At 44.2% G+C, this 11,445-nt stretch overlaps 1 pseudogene; it reads left to right on the plus strand.

The window, feature by feature from the left end:
* Window positions 1-5,998: 5,998 nt before the first annotated feature.
* LOC114610877 lies at window positions 5,999-7,697 on the plus strand (annotated as a pseudogene).
* The last annotated feature ends 3,748 nt before the right edge of the window (window positions 7,698-11,445 follow it).

Here is an 11,445-nt window from a genome sequence, read left to right on the forward strand (position 1 = left end):
GTCCAGTACAAGAGCTGTTTGTTACTACCAAGATCTGTGTAGTATTACTGCACCCTAATGTTATCAGTCCATCCTGGTCACTGTGGTTCATGGATGTCCTAGTTAGGTAAGACTCTTGGTTGATTCATTCCTTTGGTAGCTTCCATGGTGCCTTCTTGTACCATGAAAACTAGTTCTTGGGCAGGAGGCTTTCAGGTCAAGAAATTCTAATAGCTTGACAGATGAATAGGCTAAGAGATGGTTCAAGAATGGTTTTACATTAAAAGCAGTGTGTGCAGTTGAGTCTCTGACACACTCCTATCTGGAAGCATATGATCTTCTGTGCTTTCTTAGGGTTCTGACACCAAGAAGGGCATCTTCAAGCCAGGTATGGCTCCTCAACTCTGGGCCAGAAGAATGAGTCCAAATAAACCCCTCAGTCTCTAGCATTGTGTCATTAGCAACAACAAGAGGCTAAGGCACCCTCCTTTTCTTCCCACTGCACTAGAAAAATATAGGTTACATTCACCTCAGGGCAGACCATGCTAAATTTGTCTTCAGATTTGTATGCATGAATCCTAGACAAACTAGCTTTTTAAAAAATTGTTTAACTGCAGACATATTCTTGAGATAACTTACTAACACATCAATCCATTAATATATGAATTACATAAAAGGGTTGGTCCATTCATGAAGGCACAGCCCTAATCAGCCCTTAAAGGTTCCAGTGCTGCCACCTTTTTCTATCTCATAATGGGGATTAAATAATGGATCAGGAAGAGGCAAACCATATCCAAACTCCATTAGTCATCTTTCTTGTTGCTATGACAAAATATCTGGTGAGTGTTACTTAAAGGAGGAGAATTTACTTCGGTTTCTGGTTTCTGAGCTTGCCCATCTTAGTGGGGGAAGGCATGATGGGAGAAGCTCCACTTGGGGCAGAAGAGTGTGGCAGATGCTCCTTACACGAAAGAAGACCAGAAGGCAGAGAAGATAGACTGCAGCCTGGGGCAGATATAACTTTCAAAGGACCACTCTTAGTTACCTACTTCTTCCAGGCTAAGCTGAAATCCTAAAGGCTTCACAGCCTTTCAAAGCACCACATAGTTTGGGTGGCCGTTGAAAACACAGGAGCCAGTTGAGGATGTTCTGGAGTCAAGTTGCAACAAATCACAGTTGCAACAAGCAACTTTCCATGTAACACAGGGTACAATCCAGGTACCTCTGCAAATGTAAGGTCACTCCTATTACACACACATTTTAAAAGCTGGTTGCTGATGTTTCTGGCTTTGAGTTTCATGGACGTCAATGTCCTAGTCCAAAGCAAAGGAAGCACTGTGGGTAACAGGAAAGGAAGGACAGTCACACATCGGAGGCATGGGATAGCAGGGTTGGAGAACTGGCTCAAAGGACTAGAGTGATGGGCTTCTCCATAGCCATTCTGCAGTGTGGGAACTGGAGAAGCTCTACGCTGCCCTGGGCATTTGTAAGACCCAATGCACTTGTGTAGTGGAGGAGAGGGAGACAGTCACACATCTGCCTCTCCATCTGAGCAGTGATGTCAGGTTAGCTATATCACGTTTTGTTTTACTTCCTAGTTACTGCTTTGGCTTTTAATCATCACAATACCTTTTAGTTATGAGTTGTCCCTCAAGCTAATCATATTCTCCTGCCTCTTCAACATGTCCTGTAGGGTGCACCACCACAACTGGCCAGACTACCATTATTACTGCACCACCACAACTGGCCAGACTACCATTATTACTAAGTCATTTAAAAGTTTTGAAGTTCTATCAATGCTCTGCAAAAATACAGTAATAGAAAAAAGTCCAGTGCATTCCAAATGTGATACCCAGGCCACCAAAAGTAGGTGAATTGGTCACCGAAGAACTACAAACATTTCTTAGTGACCATTTAGCACACTATGTGGGTGTTTATGTACAGTTGTTTCCCCCTATCTATTGGAGGAATGTTTCAAGACCCTCAGGGAACACCTCAAGTCCTATGACATAATTCAGTGCTACAGATGAGCACTGTAGTAGCAAAACAGCTGATCTGATAACCAAGGTGGGTGTGGTAGCTATTCTTGGTTGTCAATTTGACTACATCTGAAATTAACAAAAACCCAAATGGCTGGGCAAACCTGTTAATGCTTGATGTGTGTGTGTGTATAAATCAAAATCAAAATGCATCTTATTTGGGCAGCACAAGAAACATTAAGAACGTGCATTATTTGTGATGGGAAAGTAAAAGTAAACTTGAAATTTGTGTGTGCTCTAACATACATGAATGCATAATAGACTCTTCAAGTAATGAGACCCAGCTAACGGCAAAATCATCCATGCCACTTCCACATACAACTGCATGAATAAATCTTTTTTGATTGGATATTTTATTTATTTACATTTCAGATGTTATCCTCTTTCCCCATTTCCTGCCCCCAGAAACCCCTTATCTCGTCCCCCCTCATGTTACTTCTATGAGGGCATGTGCCCCCACCCTCGAATTCCCCCCACACTGGGGCTTCCAGCCTTCACAGGACCAAGGCCCACTTCTTCTAATCTGGATTTTTGCAGTGGGAAGATGCACCTTAATCTAGATCTTTTGAGGTGGATGATCCACCTTTAATCCGGGCCACACCTTCTGCTGGCTACCTACATAAAGGACATAGAAGAAGGAGGCTTGCTCTCCCTTTGCCTGCTTGCTCTCACTCTCACTGTCAAGTCCATCCCTCACTGGAATTAGAGCCTTCTTCTTTGAGATTCTAGCATATACTGTAGACCAGCTGAGACATCCAGTATCTTGGACTGAACAACTACTGGATTCTTGGATCTTCCATTGATAGACAGCCATGGTTGTACTAGCTGGACCCCAGCCCGTAAATTATTATAGTTAATCATATGTTTATGTATGTATATGTAGTAATGTGTATTGTGTATTGTGTGTATGTATGTGTGTATGTATATATATTATATATATTACATATATAATGTATATATAAGTATACATTCTGTAAGTTCTGTTCCTCTAGAGAATCCTAACTAATACAATGGTACTAAGTGGTAAAAGGACCAATAGTACTCACAGAGTGGATGTTCTGTAAGGGGAGATAATTTACACCCTAAAGCAGAGCAGAAAGAGAAGATACAAGATTGTTCTTCTGAGTGCCCTTCTGAGTGACATGCAATTGAAAATGGATGGAGTTGTTTAGTTCTGGAATTATCCTTTGCTATTTCAGACTATGTTGACCGGGGGGGGGAAAGAAATGGTGCAAAGAGAAACTGTGCGGATGAGTGTGTGCACCTACCTGTCACGCTGGCTTATGCTTATGGACAGTGTGAAATTCCTTTATAAGTAAACGTATTTAAATAGAATGTGTCAATTTAAAGTGAAAATAGGAAGCACACAGATTCGGAGAAAGCCACTCAGTGATTAAGTTTTGAGAAATCCCATTGTAGACAAGACTATCTATATACCATAGGTGTTGTCAAATGGAACAGAATTTTCCCCCCTTCCCTTCTCCCTCTTGCGCCACCCTGCTTGCTCTGGCTTTTTAAAATTTATTTTTATTATATGTAAGTACACTGTAGCTGTCTTCAGACACCCCATAAGAGGGCATCAGATCTCATTATAGATGGTTGTGAGCCACCATGTGGTTGCTGGGATTTGAATTTGTTGCCTCCAGAAGAGCAGTCAGTGCTCTTAACCGCTGAGCCATCTCACCAGCCCCAGAGAGAATTTTTGATCCCTTTGGGGTCTGTGTGGAAATAGACTAACAGACTGATGGAACTCGAGTTTAACGTCACTTTCACTCTGCATGTGACTTTTAGGTAGGGCATTTTGTTTCTTTGTGCCATGTGGCTGCGTTGTCCTCTCTTGTATTCTGTTTGGGAAGGATTGAGAGGTATGGCCTTTTTGGAGGCGGTATGCCTTTGTCGAGGAGGTGTGTTACTAGGAGTGGGCTTTGGGAGAAGAGCCCACACCAGCCCCAGTCCTGCTCTCTCTGCACACTGGGCTGATGGATCAGGGCTCCTGGGCTTTCCCAGCACTGTGCCTCCCTGATTCCCAACACCATAACCCTGAACTAACCCTCAAATACTGTAAACAATTCCCCAAACACTGTATTCTATACAATTTGCCTTGGCTTAGGTGTCTCTTCACAATAATAGAGCAGTAACAAAGGCATTACCCAACCACCCTTGCCCTCCAGTCAAATTTTTTATGGAGGATCCAGTGTCCCAGGATTTTGAGTTTCAACAACAACCAATCAAGATCAGGGTAGTCAGCATGCTCAAGTTCTGGTGATGACTCTTAAGAATTATCATTGCCTTCAAAGGGCAGGAAGAAGCCAAGAGGCCTGTTCTAGTTTGCTTTGTTGCTGTGATAAATACAGTGAACAAGAGTAACTTGGAGAGAAAGGGATTTACTTCCTCTTATAGGCTACAGTCCACCATCAGGGAGGGAACTCAAGTCAGGAACCTGGAGGCAGAAACTGAATTAGAAACCACAGAGGAAATCTGTTGACTAGGCTGCTTCCTCTGGCTTCTTCAGAAATTTCTTATATACCTCAGGTCCACTTGCCAAGGAAGGGAACAATCACAGCTAGATGGACCATCCTACATCAATCAGCAACTAAGAAAATGCATCACAGACATGGCTATAGGCCAATTTAAGGAGGCGATGTCTCTATTGAGTGTCCCTCTTCCCAAGTGTGTCTAGATTTGTATCAGGTTGACAGAAACTAACCAACAGAAGAGAGGTTTGCAAGACTCTTCTTGTGTCTTCTTATGAAGGTATTACTTTCAGTCAAGAGGGTTCTATTCTCACAACCCAATGACTTCACCAAGTTCGCACCTTTTAAATACCATCATGCTGAGACTATGACTTCAACTCCCCAAATTAGCACAAACTTTCAGTCCATTGTACCTGGATGATGTTCTTGCCCGTGGCTTCTCCAAAAAGCAACTCCTGCTTCCTCATCTTAGCCTTGGAGAGGAGCAGGCTGAACATTTCTAACCTGATCCTATCGATTCTATTTGTTAAAAATGTTATTGGATCTCTCTAGGAAAATTGAAATAATCTATCCACCATGTACTTACTTGCCACTTTCAGATCTGGAGGATGTAACTCAGGAAAAACATTTGAGTATTATGTGTTGTGGTTTTAATTAGAAATGTTAATTAAACACATATGCTAACCTGAAGCTGCCAGAGGGGGGGAAATACTTGTAAAGAAGTTAGGCAGTGTATTGTGTGGTTTTGTACAGATGTGGACATTCTAGTTCGAAGCTCCTGTTTAGTGGCAAAAACATAAAGCTTGGAACTTAGAGATGCGATCTCTTTAACAAGATTGATGTGTAGGCAAGAAAGTCACAGGTTCAATCCTGCCTCAGTCTCCTCTTCTTGAAAACAGCAGAGCTATAATCTCTACACAGTTTTTCAGAGATCAGTTCAAAAGTCCAGTGCTTTGTGAAGTTGGAGGCATAGACTGATGCTTGGCCAGCCGAAGTGTCTCTGCTCTCTGCTTCTCAGAGAGGCGCTGGGCTCACAGGTCACCAGGAACAGATGAAGAGGCTGCCTTCCCCAGCTCTGATTGTATAAGCAAATAACACACAGCAGGGCTGAGGACTCCAAACGAACGCTAAGACCCCTCTCCTGTTTGTCACTCCTCTCCAGTGCTTGGCAATAATGTAAGGCAAATATCAGGAGCCCAGCGGGGAATTACTGTTAAAAAAAATTAAAAATGCTGGTGTGCTCTGGTGTAATTAAGCAATATAATTAAAGTTCTCCTGTTGAAGTCAGCTGGCAGGGGATGCAGGTCACTCTTTCAGATGAAGCCAAGGTACCAGTGTTTGTTTGCTCCTTCCGAGGTTTATTCATATTTTATGGTTTTTGTCTCATTCTGACTGTACCAAAAATACAGAGAAATGTGAGCATGTGTGGATCTGCCCCATCAATCTGTAACTTCCTTGAGGGAAAGGGTTGTGTCTTGATCAGCTGCCTTCCCTGGGGACTACAGGATGCCGGTGAGGTTGGTGATTATCCAGTGAGTTCTCCTTAACACTGACTGGTACGATGCATATTTCCATCTAGAACTTTATTCCAGGAAGTCTCATTTCCCACCTCTCGGTGATGGGCAAAAGGAGTCCTGCGGTTGTAATTTTCAATGAAATTGCCTGATAACATGGAATGGCAAGGCCCACTGTGCCTCTGATCTCTCATTTTCTCAACAAACATCCACTCAGAATCTTCTACTCGAAGCACTGCATACAAAGGATAGAATGACAGATAAGCCTGCCAGGCCAGCTCTAAGGAGGCGTACACTCTAGAAAAGGACACAAAGAGCAAATAGGGGAAGCTCGTGCCATGTGTTGGCAGTGGGTGGCGTGTGTGAAGACAATGCAATGAGGAAGCAGATGGTGGCAGGAAAAGGCTTGACTAAGGAACAGAGATAACAAGTTGGGAGACAAGGGATCTAGGGACAATGCTCGATGAAAGAAACACAGCATGCCTCAAATGTTGGGTTGTGGTTGAACATGGACATGGGGTATAGTTGGAAGAGAGAAAAGTTCTACTTTATAGACCATGAAGCAGGGACAGGGTGATGGATGACAAGGTTGGAGAGATGGGGGAATCCGTTCAAGTGGGCCATGGAACAGAATCTGAGTTTTGTCATAAGAAAGAGAAGTCTCTGTAGGTCTTGAGGAGAGACGGATGTGACGTGATGAGGGACAGGAGCTCTCAGCTGTGTGGTAAAGTGATCACAGGAGCATACGAGCAGATGTGGGCATGTGGCTTGGGAGGCTCCTTTCAGAAATGAGTCACAAATAAGTGATGGCCCCTTGCACAAGATGGTAAAAATAAAAATGGAGGTGAAGAAGGGGAGCTGAGGATGGGAGATGAGCAGAGATCTCCTCATCTCTGAGGCCTATCCACCCACCTGAAGTGCAGAACATCTCCTACCATAGCTACCTCAGTAACTTCCCACTTGAACAAAGGTATCATGCAAATGCATGTCCCCCTGCCACAGCACAGCAAAGTCCGAACTGTGTCTGGGCTGATGGCACTGGAGAAGGACTGTGCTGCGTGATCCACATCCTAGATTCTGAGACCAAGTGTGTAGAAGAGTTGCCTGAGTAGAATTTAGAAGGCTCTGGTTCTTTTCAGTCTGAGGACTCCAACAACGAAACATATCCCAACCTTGTGCCATGTTTTGGGACCCCCTTCTGCAAAGACCCTAACACATTGGTGACATTTTCAAGTATAACCAGAACCTTTCAGAGATTTATTTAGGTCACACATGTAAATGGGTAGCGGATATGGTGAGCAACCAGCATCCTTGGTTTAGAATGGAACATACTCTCATGAGAACAGATAGGTTGGCCTTCCAGGGGCTTCTCTGCACCCACAAGTCCATATTACTGTGGTGGCAGAAAAAGCCTATGGCAAGGATATTGTGAAGGGTCACAACTTGGCCTGATTATTTTTTTTGGAGTCAAGATTGCAGGGACAAATGCAAAGGTCATACCTGCCCAGTGGGAACTCAAATGGGATCATGTTCCAAATAGGACCCCATGAATATGAATGAATCCACGTGGGAGATAATCTCTGGGTGGGCCACTTCATCTTGTATCATGTCTATGAAGACTTGGCACAATAGAAACCTTTGATTCCAAACCTACTCCTGGGAACTGGAACTGTGCAGGATGCCTGACTTAGATAGGATTTCATTGCTGTGAAGAGACACCAGGACCAAGGCAACTCTTATAAAGGACACCACTTAGTTGGGGCTGGGTTACAGGCTCAGAGGTTCAGTCTATTATCATCAAGGCAGGAAGCAAGGCAGTGTCTGGGTAGGCATGATGCTGGAGGAGCCAAGATCTAAATCTTGATTGGAAGGCAGCTACTCCCTTTCCCATGTGGCTAGGAGGAAGGTCTCAAAGCCCATCCCCACAGTGTTGCATTTCCTTGAATAAGGCCAAACCTCCTACAGTGCTACTCCCTGGGCCAAGCATATTCAAACCACCACAATGCTCTTCCAACTTTAACACTAAGGCTGTATGAGAGGAAAATCTGAGTGATCCCTGGACAGTGCCTGTTGTCTGACTGGATTCCATGAAACCTCCAACATCAAGGTCTTCTTTTGCTAGTTTTGCCTATCACACACTATCATTTGCACTCCCTGGACTGTCAGCTAGAAGAACAGTTACCCTGAACACTGTAGCCTTTCTACCCATTGCAATGACTTTCCAGTGACAGAAACCATCACTTTCTCAACTAGACGGAAGAGGGACCCTTCCAGCAAAGAAAGGAAGTGGACTAGACTTTTAGCCACCAAGCTCTTTCTGGCTCTTCATCCTACTGAAACTTTTCCATCCACCATTTGTTCTAATTGTCTAGAGTCTTTTCTATTTCTAAGAAATAAAGAGAGAAAAGGAAGTAAAAGAAAACGACTCTCCATGTTAGGTGACAGAGGTTGGAGTGGGTGCCTTCCTATGTCCCTGAGGACCTATGCATCTGGGGTTTTACTATTTTGAAAGTATGTAGTTTCATGGGCACATGTCCTAAGAGTGGCTTGGTTTCAGGTGTGACCATGGTTTTCCAAGCAGCATCAGAGATGAAACCTCATGATGCCTCCCCATCCTGAGCCTCAAAACCAGAGTCTCTTCCTGCACTAAGTATAGAATAGCTATCAGAATAGTTCATCATGTGGGCAAGGAATACATCATTATTTACTGTCACTGAATGGCACAAAAAGAATTATAGAATCCTGACTGTGTGGCAGAGGGGAACAGATAACGGTTCTTGTTACTAGCTTTGAGACACTCTGTATTATAGCAGATTGGCCTGCTATAAACTTGAGATCTTTCAAAATGGAAGCAACGAGGGATGGCTCAGCAGTTAAGAGTGTTTCCCACATGATCGCTGGGACCAGAGGTCTGATCAGCAGAGATAGGTTTTCTGGCTTCTAGCCTAGCCAAGAAAATACAAGGCCACAGTTCAGGGAGAGACCTTACCTCAAAGGAAAAGGTGGAGTGTGGTAGAGGATCCCTTCTCCTGGCCTCTGTGTGTGAGGCACGTAGAACACACACTCATGTACAAATAAATAAATCTTCACAAAAAAAGTAAAAGATTTTTAAAAAATAGTGTGTCAGAGTAAAAAGATAAACCAATACAGTGTTTTATGGTTGTCCTTGAAGATGGAGGACAGAGCCACCAGTCCAGGTGTAGGGGTGGGAGGTGGCTGGGAAGAGAAGCTGACAACGGTCAAGAGATAGATTTTGTAGTAAGGTCATTGGAAAGGATGAAGCACTGCAGACATCTTAACTCTCCCCTGTGTGTGACTCTGGGAAGAGGCCTGGAATGTGTGAGCGGGGTTTCCCAGATACCTCTACTAATCATGTTCTACCATTGGCCTAGGAAAACCCAATCTCATGTTATTAGCCATCAGGGAATGTGTAAGCCAAAAGCTACAATGAGCCTCTACTTCCACCCAGTCAGAATGGCTGCTAACAAAATGGAAGCTATAGTGAATTCTGGGAGTGTGCAGGAAAAAAGAAACTACTATCAACCACCGCTGGGGAGTTAACCTGGTGTGACCACTGGGGAAAATCAGTATAGTGCTTCCTAAAAAGCCTGGAAACCAAGAAAAGAGCCAGCTACTCCCAAATATGCCACTTCCAAATATGTAAGTCACCACACTACAGAGATACCTGCATAGTCCTGCTTATTGAGTCACATACTTACAATGGACTAGATATGAATTTGTTCAGGGTAGGTATGGAGTTAGGGAATTGGAAAATGAAGAATAGCATCCCAACACTAGTCTTTCATTAATGAACAAAAATTTCTGGGCAGTTCAGTACTGACCACAACCACTGTAACATATGCTTGGCCAATTCTACTGCACTTGGGCACATACCTGGAACGGGAGTACGTGTGTGTCCCGCTACTTCATTGAGTACAAACAGGGTCTTCCATAGGTCACACAAGATTGGATGTGGATAAATGACATCTCCGTACAAGCGCTCACTTCCAAGATCATATATCCTAGCCATAGGACTTCCTCTTCTGACAGCACTTCCTAAAAATAATCGTTTGAGAGCAGCCAGGGAAATAGGTGCATCACACTTTCACATTGGGAGGCTCATCTCTGATTCCACCTTAACCTTCAATAAAAGCTACAGCTCAAGGCAGGGCAACCTGTTCCTTCCAGCTTCCAGTCTTGCTTCTGAATGTGTGCCTTTAAGTACTTTCATTAAAAGCTTACTTGCAAGTTGTCTCCTCTTTGTCTGGGAAGGCATCCTAGTCTCAGCCACCTCACCCAAGGACAGAGGTATTGTTCCAGTTTGTCAGTCACAGACCTGTTAGATGCGGCTAACAGATGAATGGAGAAAGAAGCTGTAGTAGATAGACACGATGATGGGCTATTCAGCCACAAGGAACGAGGTGCTGTCACTTGTAGCAAAAATGATGGAGCAGGAGGATGGCATGCTAAGTGAAGTCAGACACAGAAAGGAAGGCACCCCGGGTTATTACTCCATTTGGAAACAGGGACCTGAAAGGAGAGGAGGGATTACTAGAGACTGGAAAAGGTGATATCAAAGTACAGCGTCAAAATATCTGTCAAAATATCATCGTGAGTCCCAGCCACTAATACATCTAATATATGTAAATAATTACAATAATAGCACTTTGCAACAAAGCTATAGACCACGCCTCTTGGACAGATGCCCAAGGCTCCTGGGGAGGCCAGAAAGGACTCTGGGGGACTTTCATGCCTTTCAGCTGAGCCCACCACTCAGCAGCATTCTAGGGGAAGTACAACCTTCCAGACAGCTAACAATAAACCTACACTTGGTGAGAAAGCAAGGGAAGACTTGGGAAGCCAGAAGATACTGTGTGACAGGGCAAGACAGTGCAGATTCCTCCATCTTGCATTCTTGCTGAAGCTATTTCAGGTTTATCTAGATTTTGAGCTCTTTGATGGAGAATTCCATTGAAAACTATCCATCTCCATCCTAGGAACCCAAGGTTAAGATGACCCAGCTAACCTTAGCTTCTGTTACTGCCTACATGTGCAAAACCTCTCTCGTTGTAGCTGCTACTACTGTAAGCAAGATACTAGGATGTGGATTTTGCCTTTAAAAACCTCTTACCCTAAACACTCAGGGCTTCACTTGGGTCCCAAATACCTACCTGAGTGTAGTCCCAACCAGCTGGAATAAACACTTTCAATTGGCCATAAACTGTATCTAAGTGGCTATCTCTGGTGGGTTCCCCATAACAACTCCAGTCATTTGCAGGTCAGTGTGCCCTGCAGAGATATGTGGGTGAAGATGGGGACCTGTGGTCCTAAACACAGGATGACTACCAGGCCAGACTCACTGCAGCAGAAGGTACGGGGGGGGGGGGGGGCGGGGGAGAGGGGAAGACGGGGGGGAGGGGGGGGGGGTGAGGGGGAGGG

The sequence above is a fragment of the Grammomys surdaster genome, unplaced genomic scaffold, assembly GCF_004785775.1.
Source record: "Grammomys surdaster isolate TR1022 unplaced genomic scaffold, NIH_TR_1.0 126063, whole genome shotgun sequence".
Lineage (NCBI taxonomy): Eukaryota > Metazoa > Chordata > Mammalia > Rodentia > Muridae > Grammomys > Grammomys surdaster.